We start from the raw sequence: 21,359 nt of genomic DNA, 5'->3' as shown, positions 1-21,359 counted from the left end.
AGATTTCACAATGCTACTTGAAAAGTAGTTTCAAAAGCTTCAAACTTACATACACGGAGAGCCAAATTGAAACTTCTCACGAAGCCCTCGGGCGACCAACTCATGTAATTTAGGGGTATCATAACACAAGGGGACCACGAGTTGAACAGGGACAAAATAACTGAAGCCATTTATTCTGAAATTATTTATTTTATTAATTATAAATTTTGATTGGTCTGTAAACATTGCTAACGCTAATTCTCTGAAATTTTGATTGATTACTGAGTAATTATGAGATTAATTTCAATCTGAAATCACTTTAACCGATTCTGAAATTAAAAACAGAAGCCTTTTTCTCACTATTGAAGTAATTTCTTTAATATATATAATAAAATAATTATGCAATTATTCTTTTATTCATTATGTGAAATAATTTCCATCAGAAAATACGAAAACATTTCTTTCATCAGGTAAAGAAAATGAAATGTTTTTTCCCTTCATTAATTCTGAAACATTTGTTTCAAAAATTCTGAAAATTTTCAATTTTAAAATAATTTTCATCAATTCCGGAATTACTTACATTTATTCTGAGTTCTCATCAATTTGTTCCGAAATTATTTGTTTTATTAATTTTGAGGTTTTTTTCCCTTCAATCTAGAATTGTTTCTTTAATTTGTTCTGGAGATGTTTCTTTCATTAATTCTGAAGTTAATTATCTCACATATTCTAGAATTCTAGAATTCTCTCATTAAATCTAGGATTTGTTCATTAATTCTAGAATTCTTTCATTAATTCAAAAATTTCGTACGTATTTCATCAATTTCGAAATTACTTATACCACTATTTATGAAATTACTTATTTCATTAATTCCGAAATTGCTTGTTTCATCAATTCCAAAATTTCTTATTACATTAGTTCTGAAATTTTTTCATTAATTCTGAAATTTTTTCATTAATTCTGAAATTTTTTCATTAATTCTGAAATTTTTTCATTAATTCTGAAATTTTTTCATTAATTCTGAAATTTTTTCATTAATTCTAGAATTCTTTCATTAATTCCAAAATTACTTATTCCATTGATTCCGAAATTGCTGATTTCATTGTACTGTACATAATGTTTTTTCATTCTAATCCTAAACTTTTTCAATCCTAAAATTTTTTCATTAATCCTAAAATTTTTTCATTAATGCTAGAATTCTTTCATTAATGCTAGAATTCTTTCATTAATTGCAAAATAACTTATTCCATTGATTCCGAAATTGCTTATTTCATTAATCCTAAATAATTTTCATTTATCCTCAATTAATTTCATTAATACTAAATTATTTTCATTAATACTAAATTATTTTCATTAATACTAAATTATTTTCATTAATACTAAATTATTTTCATTAATACTAAATTATTTTCATTAATACTAAATTATTTTCATTAATACTAAATTATTTTCATTAATACTAAATTATTTTCATCAATTCTAGAATTCTTTCATTAATTCCAAAATTACTTATCTCATTTATTCTAGAATCCCTCAAGCCAAGCCAAGCAAATCTCAGAATTATTTAAACCTTTCAAAAAAATCCGAAACATTCTGGAATGATCCAAATCATCGAGCACCTCGTTCATTAAAACCCATATATCACGAATTTTTGTGACAATGAAGCGAATTTAAACAACTGTCCAATCAGATATCACGCTAATAATAACTAACGAGTGCCTTAATGACCTGAATGAGACCGAAATTGAACACAACTAAAAAAAAAAAAGTGAAGATTCACCATGATTTTAGGAGACGGGCCCCCGTGTATACGAATGAATCGCAGGTGAGGAAGGAGGCGAATCCCCGTGATGTTAGCAGAGTTCATACAAGGCAGTGCATTAGCCGCATGGCCGATCACGTGACACGCCCTGTCGGAGCCATTGACTGCATGAATCGGGGAGATTATCAAAATCCGATAGATTAACAGAGGGGGAGCCCAGAGAGACACACACACACACACACAACAATCCGGCTTTACACGCTCCCCACTCTCGTCCACACACGGAACGGATAAATACGCTACATGGTATACGTATATAACCGCGCTATAGAGTGAATTAAAAAAAAAAAAAAAAAGCCGCAAGATTTATGTCGCTCCGGATGGCAACACTTTCAATCGGCATAATGGAGTTCCGAGTGGACTGCTTGTCAAAATTACTTACAAAAAGGGGGAGAAAAAAATGGTTTTTTATTCGTTTTTTTTTATATATTTTACTACCGTTTTTTGGGGAGTACGAGAGGAAACACTTGCACGGAACCGGTAGTTACTAAAAGTAGTCATTTCCTACAGTTTTACTACAATGGGAAAAACATCAATATGATATACGACAATAGCGTTTAGTAGCTATAAATTTTGTCTCGGTTACAGTTATTACACTAATTCAAAGTTAAACGGAACCTCATCGCTGTTGAAAGTCGCGAATCTCCAGAGGAGAATCTCCTCGGGGACACATTAACAAAAAAAAGGGGGGAGAATACAGAGGAAGAAATGTAATTACTTTTTCAATTAAGCGGAAATTTCAATTATCTTATAATTAATTACCGTTTCCCCGAAAACAACAAAAAATAGTAATAACTTTGAGATTTCTCTCGTTATTTTTTAACCACTAATGTATTAATATCACGTATCTGTACGACGGAGTATTGTCGGATCGAGATACACATAGATCCTTTTAGTGTTTTCAGGTCCTTAAAGTTTTGAAAATGTTCAGTTTTAGTCCTTACGATGTGAAAAATGTTCAGTTTAGGTTCCTAAAACCTTGAAGATATTCATGGGTCCGTAAGTTCTTGAATTGATCTGTTTAAGGTCGAAGTCCTTGGTAAGTTCTGTTTTGGTTCTTAAAACCTTGAAAATAACAAATTAGTTTGTAAATCCTTGAAATGTTCCGTTTATGACGCAACAAATCCTTGAAATGATCCGTTTAAGGAGTGTAAATTCTTTATCTGTACAGACGGGTAGGTGTGCGTGTGAAGTATTTATGGGCTAAATTTTCGAGAATGCATTGAAATCGATTGCAATGTTCAATTCAAGATCTCTAACTCGTAAAAATGTCCTGTAATTTTTTGAAATGTTCAGTTTTTGAGGTCCGTAAATCTTTGAAATGTTTAGATCAAAGTCAATGAATCCTCGAAATGTTCAAGTTAAGGTCTGTAAACTCTTGAAATGTTCAGCTTCTGTCTGTAAACTCTTGAAATGTTCAGCTTCTGTCTGTAAATCATTGAAATCTTCACGTTGAAGATCTTTAAGTCCTTTAAAAGTTCTGTTTAGGTTCTTAAAGCCTTGAGAATAATCAATGTAAGGTCTCTCTGAATCCTCGAAATGTTCTGATTTAAGGTCTGTTAAAGCTTCGAAACGTTTTGTTTACTGCTTGTAAGTTTTTTAGATATTTACTGTAAGGTCAGTAAACTCTTAAAATATCGAGTTTTTTGTAGTCTGAAAATATTTTTAATATCTAGTTTGACGTACATAAATAATTGAAAATACTGAGACAGTGAAAACGGCAGTAAATTGCATCTTTAGTGATGGATTGGGATGATGAAACTAAAGAAAGAAGAAAGCTGAGCTGAAATATTTGGTTGAGGTCCATTAAAACGCTAGTAAATTGCTTCCTTATTGTTATATTGACTCGTTAAAATTTTGATTAGAAATTTTGGGATTATTACTACTTGTTTTTTCAACTTTCATATTACTCAAGATAAGGAGGTGTCTCATAAGCACTCGAGATCGCGAAAGCACAAACGAAATTTCCAGAACAACACAGGTTTATTTCGCAGAACAGCTATTTACACGTATTCACAAGCAGCGATTTGACGGAACACGCTAAACAAAGAGTGGATTCTCTCACATACAAGAGATCTCGTGTTGTAAAAACTCAACAAAACTCCTTATAGTTCTGTTCTGGCGGCGCTCTTACACGTACAGGGAAAAACCGTTTGAGAGAGATTCTTTTACCGCATTTCTCAGGAGATGCCACCCTTTCCTTTGGCGTCATGACGTCGCCAATTTATCAGAGCTGTCACCAAACGTATTACGTTTTTCGTCAATTTGGCGAGATTTACAGAGAAATGCATTGATGACTATTCACAGGTGAAAGATGACATGATAAATGATTACTATTTACATAATTTTCGTAACAATATTTGTGACTGAGCTACATACGCAAGTGGAATATGTAAAAGAAATTAAATTTATCAAACAGTTATTCGAGAAGGAAAAAAAGAACCCCATACAAAATTTTTTGAATTTCGAAAATCGAGTTTTCGAAGTATCGAAATTTCCTGACTAAATACTTCCAAAACACACGGTGCACAGTTCAAAGTATTTTCATCTGATTATGAAAAACTTTGACGAATTAAAGCTAAAAATGTTAAGCCGATTATTTTCCTATTCCCCCTCCAAAAATATCCTATCGATGTTTTGCCTCTTCAGACTTTCTGATTCGATAACGGGAGCCGGAGATAATCCACTTCTATCGACAGATTTTGCATATCACAGTATCAGATTCCGGTTACGCAATTGAAATCGCATTATTTAGCTAAATACATAATTAAAAACCTCAGGATTCAATACTGTTGCCCCGTGTAGGGATAACGGTAACCCAAAACCCGATCGAGGTTATCCATTGTGGTGATCGACGCAAATTTTCAACATCGTGGAACCTGAAATTAAAGCACTGAATTCCATTCCTGTTCGCCCAAGTGCACAGAGTCGCTCTTAAGGGTGCTCGGCAGGTGCGGTCAAACCGAGCCCCACTTAGGTGATAGTAAAATAATAATTTCGTTCATAAATTCTGAGTTCTTATTCGCAAAAGTTTTGCTTTCTAATGGTGTTATTGCATTGTCATACTCTAAAGAAATACATTAATAAATCTATGTACTCAATGATAATAAATCTATGTATTCAATGATAATAAATCTATGTATTCAATGATAATAAATCTATGTATTCAATGATAATAAATCTATGTGTTCAATGATAATAAATCTATGTATTCAATGATAATAAATCTATGTATTCAATGATAATAAATCTATGTATTCAATGATAATAAATCTATGTATTCAATGATAATAAATCTATGTATTCAATGATAATAAATCTATGTATTCAATGATAATAAATCTATGTATTCAATGATAATAAATATATGTATTCAATGATAATAAATCTATGTATTCAATGATAATAAATCTATGTATTCAATGCTATTTAGATTATAAGGGTTAGAGCAGTGATTCCCAACGTGAGCGTTAACGCCCCTGGGGGCCGATGGAATGTTCCAGGGGGGTCGTAGAAGCTAAGGGTATAACATAGGATCCTATGGGTTAGATTGCGTTGGAGGGGGATGGGAGAAAAAAATTTTTGAAGAAGGGGGCGATGGGACAAAAAAGGTTGGGAAATTGGTTTGAGGGAAGACCCTTGAAAGGAAAAAAAACCCATTATCATAGTAAGAGTTAAAAACAATTTTGCCCATCCCCCAGAATTTTCTGTAATGAGCCACAACTGATACTGAATTACATAATAATATTACCATATGTTACTGGGCCTATTGTATTAATGTAGGCTACATTATATATAACTTGCTTTCCTCATGCTCCAGTATCATAAACCCGAAAAAACCCTGGGAAAACTCCAAAACCCATTGAAAACCCAGTGGGTAGGGTTTTTGCCAACCCAACATATACGTACGCAGAATATTCTCGAGGTGGGAGAGAGGGGTCTCAAATTTCTTTTTCATCTGAGGGGACGTCACGTTTTTTTCTGCAAAATAATTCTATAATCTTGGCTTGGGGGATTTTAGAACCCCCTTACCTTCTTAACGTACGCCTAGTGACCATAGATAATTCTTTTCTGTCTCTCCTCACAATATAATTATATTACATTCTTTATCGAAGTCTTCCACAGTCAAGTCCGTCAACTCTTCGACATTGCACAGCAAATTACGAAGTTATGTCAAGTTTATTAAGTACGATGATCTTTCAAGACCACTTCCACAAGCACAGTGCAAAATGTGTACATTATAAAGTCCAACGTAACTAAGTCAAGGATACTTTTTTCCCCATATAATTTTACTGCGTTGTCCATTCCTTCTTAAAGGGATTTGCTTACATTTTACTGTTCAACGAACGGGTAATCGTTTTAGACAAATTAAGGACTTTCATTTCTAGCTCTTTGCTGAGTATAGTGAATACTGTTTAATCCTCTGCATGCACTAAAAATACAGAGGACATTTGAATGCTATTGGGTAGCATCAGAGTCACAAAACCTAGAATAGGTCTAAGTATATTCAACTGCTTTGTAATGCAAACTGTTGTTTCACCGATGCACAAAATGTGCACCGTAATTTCGAATGATGAATGTTAATCATGTCCAAGACCATGAAGTAGTAAACACAAAATTATTTTTTTCCATCCAGGCAGAAGTTTTTAATGACTACTCTATTTGTTGAACCCTCAAACTATAGAAAAAAAAAATTAAGCAACCAAATGGTCCCAAATTACAACTCCCAGATAAGCCTAAAACGATATAATTTCTGCTTTGGCAGAATCATTATTCGTAATCCACAATATTTGTAATATTTGGCAATATATCAATGATTTCTTTCTGCATTAAAACCATTCACACGAATTTTGTTGATAGGATTTAGTAAAAAAAGTAGGACAAAACCGAGAAAGTAGGACATTTTACCAAAAAGTAGGAAAATTAGCATAAGTGGGAGCCCTGAAGAAGAAATAATTTTGGAATTCTGCATTTTCATCTGGAAAAAAAAAATTCTGGAATTATTTTAATCATAAATTACGAACTCCCAGGAATATTCCGGGAAAATTGCATCCATTTATTCCGAATTTTCATGGTTGCTGGATTTATTTGTTTAATTTGTCATGAGTACTGGAATTATGTCTGTCTCTGTCAATTATTTTTCTTACTGGGATTATTCATTATACATGAATTCTGAATTTTCATCGGTTCTCAGATAACTTCTTTCATCAAGATCTAATTAAAATTTGTTTCGGAATCATTTATTTCATAAAAAAAATTTTCAACTCGAAATTTTTGATAAATTTTTTTTGTTAGTTTACATTGAATTGTGTTTTTATTTTTTTGCATAAATATTTTTCAGAATCCTGTATACTTTTTTAACAATGCATGGAATTTTGGATGCCTAAATTACTAAGACTATTATTTTCGCAAAGGGCCTCGCGTCTAGTAAGGGGCAGCCCTGCAAGTCCATATAACCAGAGCAGTAGAGCGCGGTAGCCCAGGTCGATAAGATACTCGCCTAAAGTACCAAAGGATGTTTAGAGGTGTCGCGAGTTCGATACCCGGTTCGTCCTTGCCAGAAAACTTTCCTGACACAGGGGTACAACAAAAACAGCGACATGACCGCAGAAAAAATTGCTACCGCAGGGAGTCACCCATCGAAGGGTTAGCGCACCAGCCTCTCGACGAGTATAAAAAACAAGCCTGCCGTTCGGAATCGGCAATAAATTGTAGGTCCCGGTATAATTAGCCCTCGTGCGCAGAAAATGACCGTGGTGTGACAAGAATGATCAATGACCAGAGTAATATCCATGTTGATAAGATCATATTACACAAGGATGACGTCACTCTCCGCTACCATACGAAGGTTTTAACAACTGGCTGTTGCGAAGATATATCTCGGAAAGAGAGAAAATGCAGCGACCCCTCCCGCGGGGAATCGAACCCACGTCCTTTCACTCCGCAGGGCCGCTGAATTTTCTCTCTTTCCGAAATATATCTTCGCAACAGCCAGTTGTTAAAACCATCCTTGTGTAAGTCGCCATCTGGTGGCAGCGTCAGCAGTTGTGAGCTTGGCCTGAGTCTGGTCCGACCGTCCATGTACGGTCCCTTTCAGTGTACACGAGCTCCAAGGAAAGATTGAGAGATTCGGTGCCTCTGTAGTCTAGTGGTCTAGGACGTTCACCCGGAAAGTGAAAGGACGTGGGTTCAAATCCCCGCAGGGGCCACTGAATTTTTTCTCTTTCCGAAATATATCTTCGCAACAGCCAGTTGTTAAAACCTTCGTAAGATCATATTAAACCGTTATTTCTTATAAAAACCTTTGAAAAGAACACTTCAAAAACAGATAATTAATATTATGAAACGATTTCCAAAAAATTGGAAATACATTAAAAAAATAATTTCTGAAGAAATTATTTTTTTTCAAAGACCCGTTTTCACATATATCCACACGAAAAATGGAACACTTCGTATACATCGAGCATTTATTTATTCATGACAACTTCACGATTACATTAGCACCGAGGCCTAAATGTATAAAATATGCATAAAATGGCCAGCGAAGCGTTCGAAGGCAGTGTAGCACCCCCACTACAGTATTGCGTACACTATGTGTATAAGACATAGCTGCTGCTGAATACCACCGAAGCGAGCATAATGATCGTTAAATTACAGTTGACCTTTCTTTAAGAAGAGTTCATCAACGTTGAAGAGTTATTATTCCCTACCACCGGCGAACCTACGTCGGATCCTCTTGGAAAGAAGCCAAAGCACGCGGCCTTGCATAACGCTAAGCATGCGTGTATGTCTCTTTGCACTAATTTTTGCGCGAGCCAACAAAACAATCCTCAAGAGCATTAATCAATCTGTTGCCGGAACGCCTTTTCCGTACACAGGAACGGGAATGAACTAACGCTGAACTTCACAAATGGGTCGCGGAGATACGTAATCAGTTACAAAAAAAAAGCAGTGGCGTATAACTACAACGTCCATTTACACCGAATTTTTTTTTAGCGGTAAATTCTCCCCCCCCCCCCACCCTCGATATAAATTTCGGTCGAAACTCGCCTATTAAGCTCCCTTCAAATTTAATCTAGAAATTTCTCAACTCGCTACAATTTTCAGAAATAAAAAAAAATGTAGACTAATTATTCCATAACCCTAAAGAAAAGGCCGATATAGACAGAACAATCAATATCAGTGGTATTGATTGTCTTTTGGTACGTTACCGAGAAGTAACAAGCTGAAGACATACTAACGAAATCTCGTAATAATATAACCAGACGCAACGTAACTGAAGCATTATCAAGTCATGTCTGAAACTATGTAAAGTTTATAGTTAAAATGATGTAAAGTTTGCAGTTTAAAGTTTATAGATGCAGTGCCTTACCTAGCATAACAGAAACTATGCGACTCCTTATCTAACACAAACTCAAACGTCGTAATGTTTTTTCTAAGTTAACCAAAATGATGTAGTGCCTAACTGCAACGTAACTAAAAGAATGTAAAGTTTATAGTTAAAAGGATGTAAAGATTATAGACAAAAGGATGTAAAGTTTATAGTTAAAGGATGTAAAGTTTATAGTTAAAGGATGTAAAGTTTATAGTTAAAAGGGTGTAAAGTTAAAAGGATGTAAATTTTATAGTTAAAAGAATGTAAAGTTTATAGTTAAAACGATGCAAAGTTTATAGTTAAAACGATGCAAAGTTTATAGTTAAAACGATGCAAAGTTTATAGTTAAAACGATGCAAAGTTTATTCTAACGTAACTGAACCGATGTAGTTCCTCATTCAGTGTATTTAAATGCAATATGCTGTAAATCCTTATCTAGCGTAACGGACACTATGCAGTTTCTTATATAACGCATGCCCCCAACGTCGTAATGCATTTTATCAGGTAACTGAAAATATATACAGTTTTATCTACCGCAACGGAAACGTAGTTGCTTATTTAGCGTGACAGAAACTATATATGTGGTTCCTTATCTAACGCAAACTAAAACGTCGTAATGCATTTTCTAAGTTAACCTAATGATGTAGTGCCTAGCTCAACGAAATTGAAATGATGTACTGCCTAATTGAATGATATAGTGCCTAATACAACGTAATTGTAGTCTTAGTTAGACGTAGATGCAGTGCCTTATCTAAGCGTAACAGAAACTATGCGACTCCTTATCTAACACAAACGTCGTAATGTTTTTTCTAGGCTCACCGAAATGATGCAGTGCCTAACTGCAACGTACCTGAAATGATGTAGTGTCTTATCCAGCGAAACGAAAACTATGCGGTTCCTTATTTAATGCAATCTCAAACGTCGTATTTTTAAGTTAACCAAAATGATGTATTGAAATGATGTAGTGCCTAGTTCAACGTAATCAAAATGGTGTAGTGACTTATCTAGCGTAGAAAAACTATGCGGCTCCTTATCTAACGCAAACTCAAACGTTACAATGACTTTTCTAAGATAACTAAAGTGAGATGTAGAGTTATCTTACGTAACAAAAACAGTATAGTGTTATCTAATGTAACTATAACAATGTAGTGCTATCTAATGTAACGATAACAATGTAAATGTTATTTAAACGTAACTGAAGTAGTGTTTTAATTTTAGTTTGACGACAATTTTTGTCACAGTCTTACGCATGTAACAACGCAGACATCACAGGCTAACTTCTACGCTCATCTTCACCTGAACCCTTTCAAAAAGTCATTTCATTACGAATATACTGTCACGAAAATTTAATTCATAGAAGTGCATGCACTCTGTAATGTGTAACAAAACACTGAGATCAGCAGGAAAATGTCAATTTACTGAATTGCAACAGAATTTCCCAATGCGCAAGAAAAAAAAAAATCAATTTTTCAAAAGAACTTTGACGTCGAGATTCCTCTTTCATCAAGCTAATTGATGTTTGCATAAAAAACAATATTAGACTTCCACTCATTTTTTCCAGAAGATTAATCGAAAACGCGTGCATCGATTTTCGGCATTTTAAATTATCAATACAATGTATTATCAAGGAGAAATACGATGCTTTTCTAACAATTAGGGAAATTTCGTGTTTTGTATGTAGGTGCATCTATCATTGAATAAGTTTTTCTGAAAAAAAAAAAAAACTCAAAGAAAATCATACTGTATATTTGTCGGAGCACCCACACGGCACCTTGAAGCGCCTTGGCGTACCAGTTTGGAAGCAATATGATTTTACTCCACGAAAGTGACACTCTCACCGTTATGCTTGCCAGAACTAACACTAGGAGGGTGCGGCATACAGTTCGAGAACGAATGTGCTGCTAGTTCGCCTCTTGGTGCGACTCGAATGGCTATTGGCTGTTCAAACAGGACGGCAAGACATTGTCCTAGAATATTATGACCACAAAGACGACTTGCATCTACAGAGAGCGACTATCTACAGTATTTTCGCATCGGAATTTAAGTTGGTGACATTCAAGGGCAATCGGAATTGGTATTGAACTGTATTTCTTAGGGACAAATTAGCTCAAGTGTGTCAAAGTGCCATGAAAATGATCCCATGATACTCATAGAAAGTGGGACACGGGTGGATCAATCTACCACAGTAAAAGCTACTGTAATGTCTTCCAAATCCCAAAGACTGGCAAAAAAATATTCTTTCTCTCGGATCGGAGGAAACTACCGACAGATGGCGCCTTCTTAATAAGCCCTCAACGATAGTACGGCAGTGTACGACTTTCTCTATAACAGAGGGTTGTTAACATTTTTTCAGCAGCGACCGAAAATCAGCAACAAAATCAGTTTCACGACCTGTGTGACTTTGTTTTTCGAAATTAGTGACGCAAAAAGTGCATTTATAACAGGAGTGTAAGTGGATTTTTACGACTAATCTCGGAAATCCCCTGCGAATGAAGTTTGGGTCGTGATCCATAATCTCAATGGCTGTTGATGGATTTGTATGACACATCTTGCAAGTCTCTGAACAACAACTTTGGGATGCGACTCATAGCTCAAGAATCCCCTGCTGTAAGTGAATTTGTTCGACCCATCTTGGAAGCCTCTGCCAAGCAAGTCCTGGTAGTGACCTAGAGCTGAAGATCCCTTTGCTGTTACTGAATTTTTTATGACCCATCTCGGAAGCCCCCCGCGAGTCAGGTTTGAGTCGGGACCCCCATTGCGCAGACTCCCTGGTTGTTAGTGCATGTGGACAGCGACCCAAGTTTGGGTCGCAACCGATAAGTTGAGAACACTTTTCCTCTAGAAAGACTTCCGATCCAGTTCAGCACTTCGCTGATGCTAAACTACATCGGCTCAATATGTGTTACAGTACATCGTTTCAGCTATTAAACTTTACATCGTTTTAACTATCGTTTATACTGAAGTTTTACGGACCGTGAAAATGAGGAAAAATAATTTGCGGACCGAGAAAAAAAAATTAAATGTGAAAAACAATTTGCGCACCGGCGAAAGACAAATATGTAGGTGTTATAATTTGCGGATCATCAAAAATAAATAAGAAATAATTTGCGGACCACGGCAAAAAAAAAAATCAGTTAATAAGAAATGAAATTTTTCCGACCGGCAAAAGATAAATGAATAAAAAGAACAATATGCAGACGGCCAAAAAAGATAAATAGCAGAAATAATTTGCGGACCGTCAAAAATATTTCAGCAGGGGGAAATAATTTACGGACAGCCAGAAAGAGAAAAGCAATTAATTACACCGGCAAAATTAATGAACAAATAAAAATAATGAAAAAATATATATCGGTCCGCATATTGTTCCTCTTATTTACTTATCTTTTGACGGTCGGAAAATTTTACTTCTTGATGATTTTTTTTTGGCGTGGTCCGCAAATTATTTCTCTTATTTTTTTTAATGATCCGCAAATTATATCTTCTACGTATTTGTCTTTCGCCGGTCCGTAACAAAGTTTTTCCTATTTAAATTTCTTTTTGGTCCGCAAATTATTTTTTTCATTTTCACTGTCCTAGAAGTTGAGTATAAACGATAGAATCATTAGACAATAAAAACAATTTTCGGACGGACCAGCAAAAGGAATAACTTGAGGACCGACGAAAAATGTAAAAAGAAGAAACAATTTGCGGACTGCAAAAAATAATTAAGTATGAAAAATAATAATTTACGGACCGCGAAAAGATGAATAAATTGGTAAAAATAATTTGCAGACCGGCTGAGGGCAAAAACCGAAATAATAACAAATTTAGAGACAGTGCAGTAATTCATTTTCCAAATGTGGAATGTAGCGGCTGCATTTGATAATTGGGATCCGGAAATTTTGCCTCCAACATTTCGCCCCGTTACGTTTTGCCCCCTGACATTTCGCCTGCTATGAACGTATGAGTGACTTAATGTGTGAGTGAACAAGTGATTAGATGAGTGACCATATAAGTGGGTAAGTGACCTATGAGTGACCAAGTGAATGTGCGATTTACAGCATGAACCAAATGAGGGACCGAGTGACGAAGCGAGTGACATGATTAACAGAGTAAGTGACCGTATGAGTATGTGAGTTACTGCATGGTTGAGTGAATAACCATGTGAATGATCGAGTAACCCAGTGATTGACTATATGAGTGACCAAAAATTAACTGAGTGATTGACCACATAATTAATCGAATGAGCGACCGCATGAGTATGTGAGTGAGAGTTAATGTACGGTTGAGTGAGTGACCATGTGAATGATCGAGTGAGTGACCATGTGAATGATCGAGTGAGTGACCATGTGAATGATCGAGTGAGTGACCATGTGAATGATCGAGTGAGTGACAGTGATTGACCGTATGAGTGACTAAGTGAGTGAATGTATGAATATGCGATTACGAGTGATTGTATTAAAAACGTTATATGCATTGTTAAAATTTTTGCAGCATATTCGCATAATATATACACAAGAGGCAAAATGTCACGTTTGAAATATCCGGGTCCAAATGTCCAACTCACTTAGTGACTCACTTGATCACTCATACGGTCATTCACCTGATCATTCATGCGGTCACTCAGAGGGTAAATGACCAACCCACTTGATCTCTGATAAGGTCACTCACATGGTCGCTCGCACGGTCAGGACAGGCGAAATTTCCGGAGGTGCGGGGGGAGAGGCCAAATGTACCGGGGACGAAACGTGCTAGAGGGCAAAGTTTCCGTTAGATAATACACGTGCGGACCGTCACCGGTTCTTGGACCACCGGTTGAAAAGCACTGATCTAAATTGCACGCATATAAAGATATTATGTGTTTTTCTTGGCCCTTTGTGTAGCGTCAAGGGAATTTGGACACGCCAATTCCAGGCGGCCCTAATCCAAAGGTTCTCGACACCACGCTTTATTTTTACTCACAATTACTCGCCGACCGAAGGGGGGCAAGAGAAAGGTTTTAATGAATGGGAGAAAATGAAAAATAACAATTTCTCTAGCAACAATATATATAATAGTATATTAAGTAGATTTTTATTTCCACAGAAAAATTTTTTCCTTTTCTTTCTCTCTCACTTACCGCACGAGCTGGCAAATCATATTTTTGTGCATTGGACGCCGGCCAAAGAACAAAACCAGATAGGTAGGTTATTTTTTATTTTCTTCTCTTTTTTGGGGGCGAATGGGAAAGAATGGGAAACGTCCGAAGGTAGGGAAACCGCACCCACCTATAAAACGTTTAACCGTAAGTGATGGGCATAGACCCTTCTGGAAAGGTCAATTCGTTTCACTCGGACGTATGTTACAGGGTATTTACGAAGCTGCAAAACGGCAAAACAAAAAGGTTATCGACAAGTACGACCAGCATTTGTAGAGTTTTCCTTTAATTCCTTTAATTATTATTCTTACCCGAATGAGAATTTTTTTTGAGATAAGCTTCAACAAAGAATACATGAAACAAGCTCTCCAATAAGAAATTCTAAGAAATAAGCTTCAATACGAAACTCTCGGACAGAAGAGCGGGTAAGGAATTCTTACATGTGAGAGTGAATAAGAAATTTTAAGGAATAAGCGTTAGTAAGTTATCAGAAATGAGCGCAAATATGAAATATTTATAAATGGAAAAAAAAAAAGACTTTGAATAAGAAATTCATAGAAATAAAAAAAACAAACTTTCAACAAGAAATTCATAGTAGTAAAAAAATTACGGAAGTACAAAAAAATTCTTAGAAAATTCATAGGAACTCTTAGAAAATTCATAGGAACTCTTAAAAAATTCATAGAAATTAAAAAATTCACAGAAATTAAAAACATTCGATAAGAAATTAAAAACATTCGATAAGAAATTCACAGAAGTAAAATAAATTAACGGTTGTACTAAAAAAATTCATAGAAATTAAAAAAATTCATAGAAAAAATCATAGAAATTAAAAAAAATTCATAGAAAAAATCATAGAAATTAAAAAAAATTCATAGAAATAAAACAAAATTCATAGAAATAAAACAAAATTCATAGAAATAAAACAAAATTCATAGAAATAAAACAAAATTCATAGAAATAAAACAAAATTCATAGAAATAAAACAAAATTCATAGAAATAAAACAAAATTCATAGAAATAAAACAAAATTCATAAAAAATCATAAGAAAAAGTTATAGAAAATAATCAGAAAATTCAGTTAGAAATTTATAGAAGTACAAAAAATTCACAGAAGTATAAAAAACAATTAATAGAAAATTCATAGAAATAAAAAAAAAATTCAGTAAGAAATTCATAGAAGTAAAAAAGAAAAAGAATTGTACTTTCTAAAATTCTCCAGCATTCTCGGAACTAACTATCATCTGAAAGCCCTACCCCTTCCAGCCTCATTTAAACGGGAATAAGTGATCTGAGAGAATTTGGTGTTGCAGTGCATTAACTTTGCTTTGACCGGATGATGTCACACGCGAATGATTTTGTTTCAGATGAACACAGTCCATGTTAGAAAAGCAGAGGGAAATTAGAAATTTTTGTTTCTCCACATGCTTGACATGAACATGTCTCGCTCAGGCATTGGACTGCATTGTATATGTATAGCTGACCAATGACTGTCCCAAGAGGTCATCACTCGACGTCATGGCTCACACAAGGCGGCGTAGGAGCAGACAGAGCTCTGAAGCCCATGTTGTTCTGATTTTGTTTTTTTACACCATAAATGCAGTGCAAATAACCACGGCTATTTATCTTGCATACATATTCAGTATTCGATAAATTTACCAGTCGCCCTCAGGGGTGTACGACAGATGTGGCCACACAGGGCCCCGCTCTTGAAGGAGTCCCGCATACGTGGTAATATAAAAAAAAGAACTGATTTTTTTCCTACATTAGAATAAGGTAGCTATGTTTCAACTATAGAAATGATAATGATCATTCAAAATAATACAGGGTGTTTCGAAAAGAATCATCCGATTTAAAGGTACGCATAACAGCAGCCGTGGAAGCAGTGGATGCAAACATGCTGGCAAAAGTTTGGGACGAATTTGACTACCGTATAGACATATACCGTGCATTACAAGGTCGACATATTGCCACCTTTAATTTGGTTTGTAAAAAAACTTTGATTAGCCACGTAATATAAAATTAATCTTAAGTGTCTATGTTTAATAGTTTTCGTGAGAGTGATTTAGAGCGATTATTTTTGAAACACCCGGTACAACAAATACACGAGAATTATTCGCAATTCGAAAAAGCCCCACAGGTCATTTTCTCTACGAGCTCCGCATATGTTAATTGTGGTCCTGGAATTGACCTATTAATGAGGGTTTGCTGACATTTAATTTTAGGGTTGAAATTAATTGCATTATAATGCAGTTATTAGAAACCATAACCAAAACCAGTAGAGGGATTAAATGCAACCAATTTTTCAGCTAGTTTTTAGACCTTCAATCCTTTGTTTTAGTTATTTTTCCTTTTTTCCATAAATTATAAATGCCCTTTTTTACCTGCCTATTTCGACCATTTTTAGTGCCTAAACTTCCGAGCTCTAATAATAAGCTGTTATGTGGTAGAATATTTAAGAATTAGTACACATTAATCCTGTTTAATTATTTTGATAATTCAAGTATTTACAACAATTTCTGCTCAACGCTTCATAATAATTCCTCCAGAAACCGGCGCTGTGAATGGTCATTGCAAAAACAAAACGAAAAAGTCGATTGGCTAGAATTCAACTAATTTAATATCTCCAGATGAATGGATTTAACTTATATACAAACTTAATTTTGCATCAAAAGAATTTAAATACGTAATTAAGTTACAAAAATTCATCAAAAAATGCGATAATTGAACAAATAAACATAATAAACAAATAAAAAGTCTCGCATTCAAAGCTTATTACAATTCAAGCAAGAAATTGAAGACGAATTGTTCAAAACTATAATTTCAATTTTATCCTTAGTTAATTAGAAAATGAGAATTTAAATTCCTAATACATTATTCAGATTAATTTCTTAAAGATTTAAATGTAACGTTTAATTTGAATGTATAAATACACATATTTAAAAATTAGAAAATTATAAAAATTATTAAATAATTCAATTTACAGCATTTTCTACGGTGCAAGAGGCATTTTATCCAGATGGGAATATAATACAGTCAAACTCGGTTCTAACGACTTCAGTTGTAGTAACACCTTGGCTATAACGTCACGGCGGGTGCTCGTGAAGAATAATGTCAATGAATTTTTCTTATAACGCCGATTAAAACGCAACAAACTCGGATATAACGACACATTTTTCACCACTTTTCCTTGCGTTTTTATTGAGTTTTCCCGAAAAATTCTAGAATTGCAGCTCATATTTTGGGAATGTTTGTCGTTCTATCGACACATAGCATTGACGAAAACAAAATATATTCATGCTTGATGCTTCGAGTAGCTATTGCATGACCTGTATACGGATCATTTCCGTATTTCACCCATCCTGTCTTAACGAAAAATTTTCAGTTTTTATTTTTCAACGAATCCTACTTACCGTATTCCGTATACCACCAAATTGTCAGCCAAACACGAGGGACACCAGATTTTCGAATGCTTGGTCTGGTCTGTTTCCGGCATGCCGGGAAAAGAGAGGTTGAATACGGGTCACGGCATGCATTTAGCTAATTCAATGTGTTTTTAATAAATATATTTCAAGAATTTTTTCCAGAATCTGCGATTCGAATTTCCTGTCATGCTGGTCTCCCTCGATGTTTCACGGCATGCAAGCTAATGCGGTGAATAATGCAAGTGAACGTTGTTAGCAACAAATATTCATCTAGCATATTCGCCATGTGTTTTTTCAGAAATACATATTAAATCACTGCTGTACACCGTAGTTCATTGTAGCACTTTACTCCCAGCCAAGAATTTCATAAGTACCCCGCCAAGATTATTCATGAGCAATATTTGACGATTTCACCAGCAAAAAATCTGGCGAGAATTGGCGGTGTTCCGTATTTTTCTCGATGAAATATGGCTATCACGTCATTAAGAAATAACTTCGTAACCAATATTTGATTTCATCGGATTATATTTTTCGTCCAAAAATGTCTTGGAAAATAAATTTCAACCTCGATATCAAAGACAAAATTTCGCGGAATCTTCGATGTCGTTATAACAGCATTTGACTGTATCCCTCTCAAAATAGTTCGATAATATAATGGGACACAGTACTATTCAGCGGAGCTTAAACGCTAGAAGCTAGCTAAAACACCGGATAAAGAAAAGAAATCACAGGAGAGAATCTCCTAGGGCCCAACGAGAAAATGATACAAAGACCTAAAAAATAGGGCTTTTCTAAAAATCATCAGGTTCTTCCCCGTCTCCCACAAAAACCAAGAAGCTTACTTTTATTACGGAGATGCAGCTTATCACAGCTTTAATCCGATTAGGATGGTCTTAATCCACCGCACGTTCTTCTAGAGTGTCTCCGTAATCCCAAGATGCGTCTAGGTTTGATCTCGACATCCTCCAGGGGGCTTATTCCAGAGAACAGATTTGGCGAGATCTCACTTTCTTCCTACATACATTCTGGGTATAAAAGAATTCCCAACCCCTAACAAGGAATCACGGACAGTTTTTCTGGTTGAACTTTTATATTGACCGGGATTGGATATTTTCGTATGGAGTGTGTTTGTCAATAAGCTTGACTATAAATCCTTAAAAATAAGCACGAACAACAAAATTAGCTTGAATAAGGATTTTTAGAAATAAGCGTGAAAAAGGATTTTTAGAAATATAAGCGTTAATATAAGAAATATAAGCGTGAATATAAGAAATATAAGCGTGAATATAAGAAATATAAGCGTGAATATAAGAAATATAAGCGTGAATATAAGAAATATAAGCGTGAATATAAGAAATATAAGCGTGAATATAAGAAATATAAGCGTGAATATAAGAAATATAAGCGTGAATATAAGAAATATAAGCGTGAATATAAGAAATATTTAGTAAGAAAAGAGCTTCAATAATATATTCTTAGAAATAAGCTGAAATTAAAAATTCTTAGAAATAAGCTGAAATTGAAAATTCTTAGAAATAACAATGAGCATGAATAAGAATTCATAGAAATACGCATGAATAAGAATTCATAGAAATACGCATGAATAAGAATTCATAGAAATACGCATGAATAAGAATTCATAGAAATACGCATGAATAAGAATTCATAGAAATACGCATGAATAAGAATTCATAGAAATACGCATGAATAAGAATTCATAGAAATACGCATGAATAAGAAATATTTAGAAAGAAAAAAGCTTCGATAAGAAATTTTTAGAAACAAGCTCGAACATGCAATAATAGAAGGAATCATCATAATTTTGAAAATAAGCTTGAAAATAAAATGATAGAAAAAAACCCCCTTGAAAATGAAATTATTAGAAACAGGAACTTAGTCCTTAATTCTTAGAAATAAGCTTCAATAAGAAATTCTTGGAAATGAGCACAGATATAAAAATTCTGAGACAAAATACCAAATAATCCGATGTATAAAAACCCGATAATTCAAAATCTGAATCCGAAAATGAAGACAATTTAATAAAAAAATCGAATTAACTTCAATTGAATAATTAACTAAATGTTATTAGAAAGAGAAACATCGACCAAGAAATTATACAATGATTTTCTTCAGCGACAGCGCCATCTTTGTTGGGTACAGAACCGAAAAATATATGTGACATTTCGGTCTGTTTGATTTCTTGTTAAATAGTTCAAATACTCTTTGAAAGTAAAACAATTCAAGGACTATTCAAGTACTTTTCAAGGTAAAATTTAAAAATTCAAGGACATTCATACCATGGCTGATAAAAATCACCATTTCTTCAAAAAAAAAAATTAATTGGGTTTTTTTAATTTATATTCACCATCTCTTAATTTTTAATTTAGAGTGTGAAATGTTAATTTACTAGAGGTATATAATTTTAAAAAAATTACCTAGTTCTTATTTTAACTTGTAGCTAATGTCAAGTTTAGTATAGAAACCACATTTGAACAGAAATCATTTGCCTTCAATAAAAAGGATCGGAAAATATCTGGTCATATATGTAGGGTGACCATACGACTCATATTTCCCGGGACATTTCTGTATTTTCATGCTATTTTGGCTATCCCGAGTTTTTCAAAAAAATGTCCCGTAATTTCCCACATTTTTAACATGTCCTAATTGAATTTTTATTCGTCACTGAAATTATTAAATTATTTTCACACAATCTTAAAAATTTTGTAATAATTTATATGACTGTAAATATGAATATTCATCTCCTACACTTGTCATGTTAACGGTTATTCCCCCATAGAATTTCTTTTAAATCTACTGCTTCAATGCAATGGTGCTTCGATAATTAGTAACTTTGCTTACCTTTCGGCATCATTTTTTGGTGACAACGAACGATTTTCCCCTACATTTTTATAGAGGGAATATGGTCAGCCTACGTATACGCAACTGACATTCATTAATTCAATAATTTCAAATTTTTTTAAGTAATATCTTAAGCACTGTGTTTTGCTGTCAATATCTTTTTAAGCACAGAAATACCTCATTTATGCATGACCATATGTCCTGTTTTAAACATCATCTCGTAGCTCATCGTTTTTGTTCTACTTATTTTCGCCACAGCGGAACATGGTTTAGGAGGAAATTTAGTTTGGGGGGGGGGGGCAAAAATTGATGGAAGAAATTCCTACATAACGTTTTTTTTTTCAAGCACTTATAGATGTTTAATTTTTTTTTCACGGACTGTACGATCCCTGTGTTATGTGTGCTTTTTGAGTTTTACGTGTACTTTGAACGGCAGCGTGATTGGTCGAGGTTAAACTTGTTACTGGTTCCGATCCCATGGTTGCTGATCTATATGGTTGAACTTTATTTAGTGTCTAAATTTATTTTTTTCCAGAGAATTGTAGAGGGCGTTCTACTGGTCAAAATGACACCAAATTGAAATATTATATGTTCCAAATGACGACCTCATTAGGAATTTTAACGAAAAGTACACAATTTTACTGATAGGTAGCACTGTCGCTCAACAAATCGTATAATTTCTTGGTTAATGTTTGTATTCCAAATGCCATATTTGTTAATTACTCAGTTTTTTTCCAATTGTCGGGATTTTGGTATTTTGTCCCAGAATTTTTCATTCAAGTTCA

The 21,359-nt window shown here is 34.4% G+C and overlaps 1 protein-coding gene and 1 non-coding gene across 10 annotated transcripts in view; one reads left to right on the top strand and one right to left on the bottom strand.

The window, feature by feature from the left end:
- Window positions 1-21,359, bottom strand: part of LOC149080960 (tyrosine-protein phosphatase Lar-like) — a 745,683-nt gene that overhangs the window by 168,663 nt on the left and 555,661 nt on the right. The window lies entirely within an intron of this gene.
- Window positions 7,934-8,007, top strand: TRNAS-GGA (transfer RNA serine (anticodon GGA)). The gene has a single exon. It is a non-coding gene; the product is annotated as a tRNA-Ser (tRNA).

The sequence above is a fragment of the Pholcus phalangioides genome, unplaced genomic scaffold, assembly GCF_987345545.1.
Source record: "Pholcus phalangioides strain wild (caught in Gottingen) unplaced genomic scaffold, Ppha-v1.0 ptg000010l_1, whole genome shotgun sequence".
Lineage (NCBI taxonomy): Eukaryota > Metazoa > Arthropoda > Arachnida > Araneae > Pholcidae > Pholcus > Pholcus phalangioides.
Note: the sequence above shows the minus strand (reverse complement) of the source record. Positions and strands in the feature narration are given on the sequence as shown.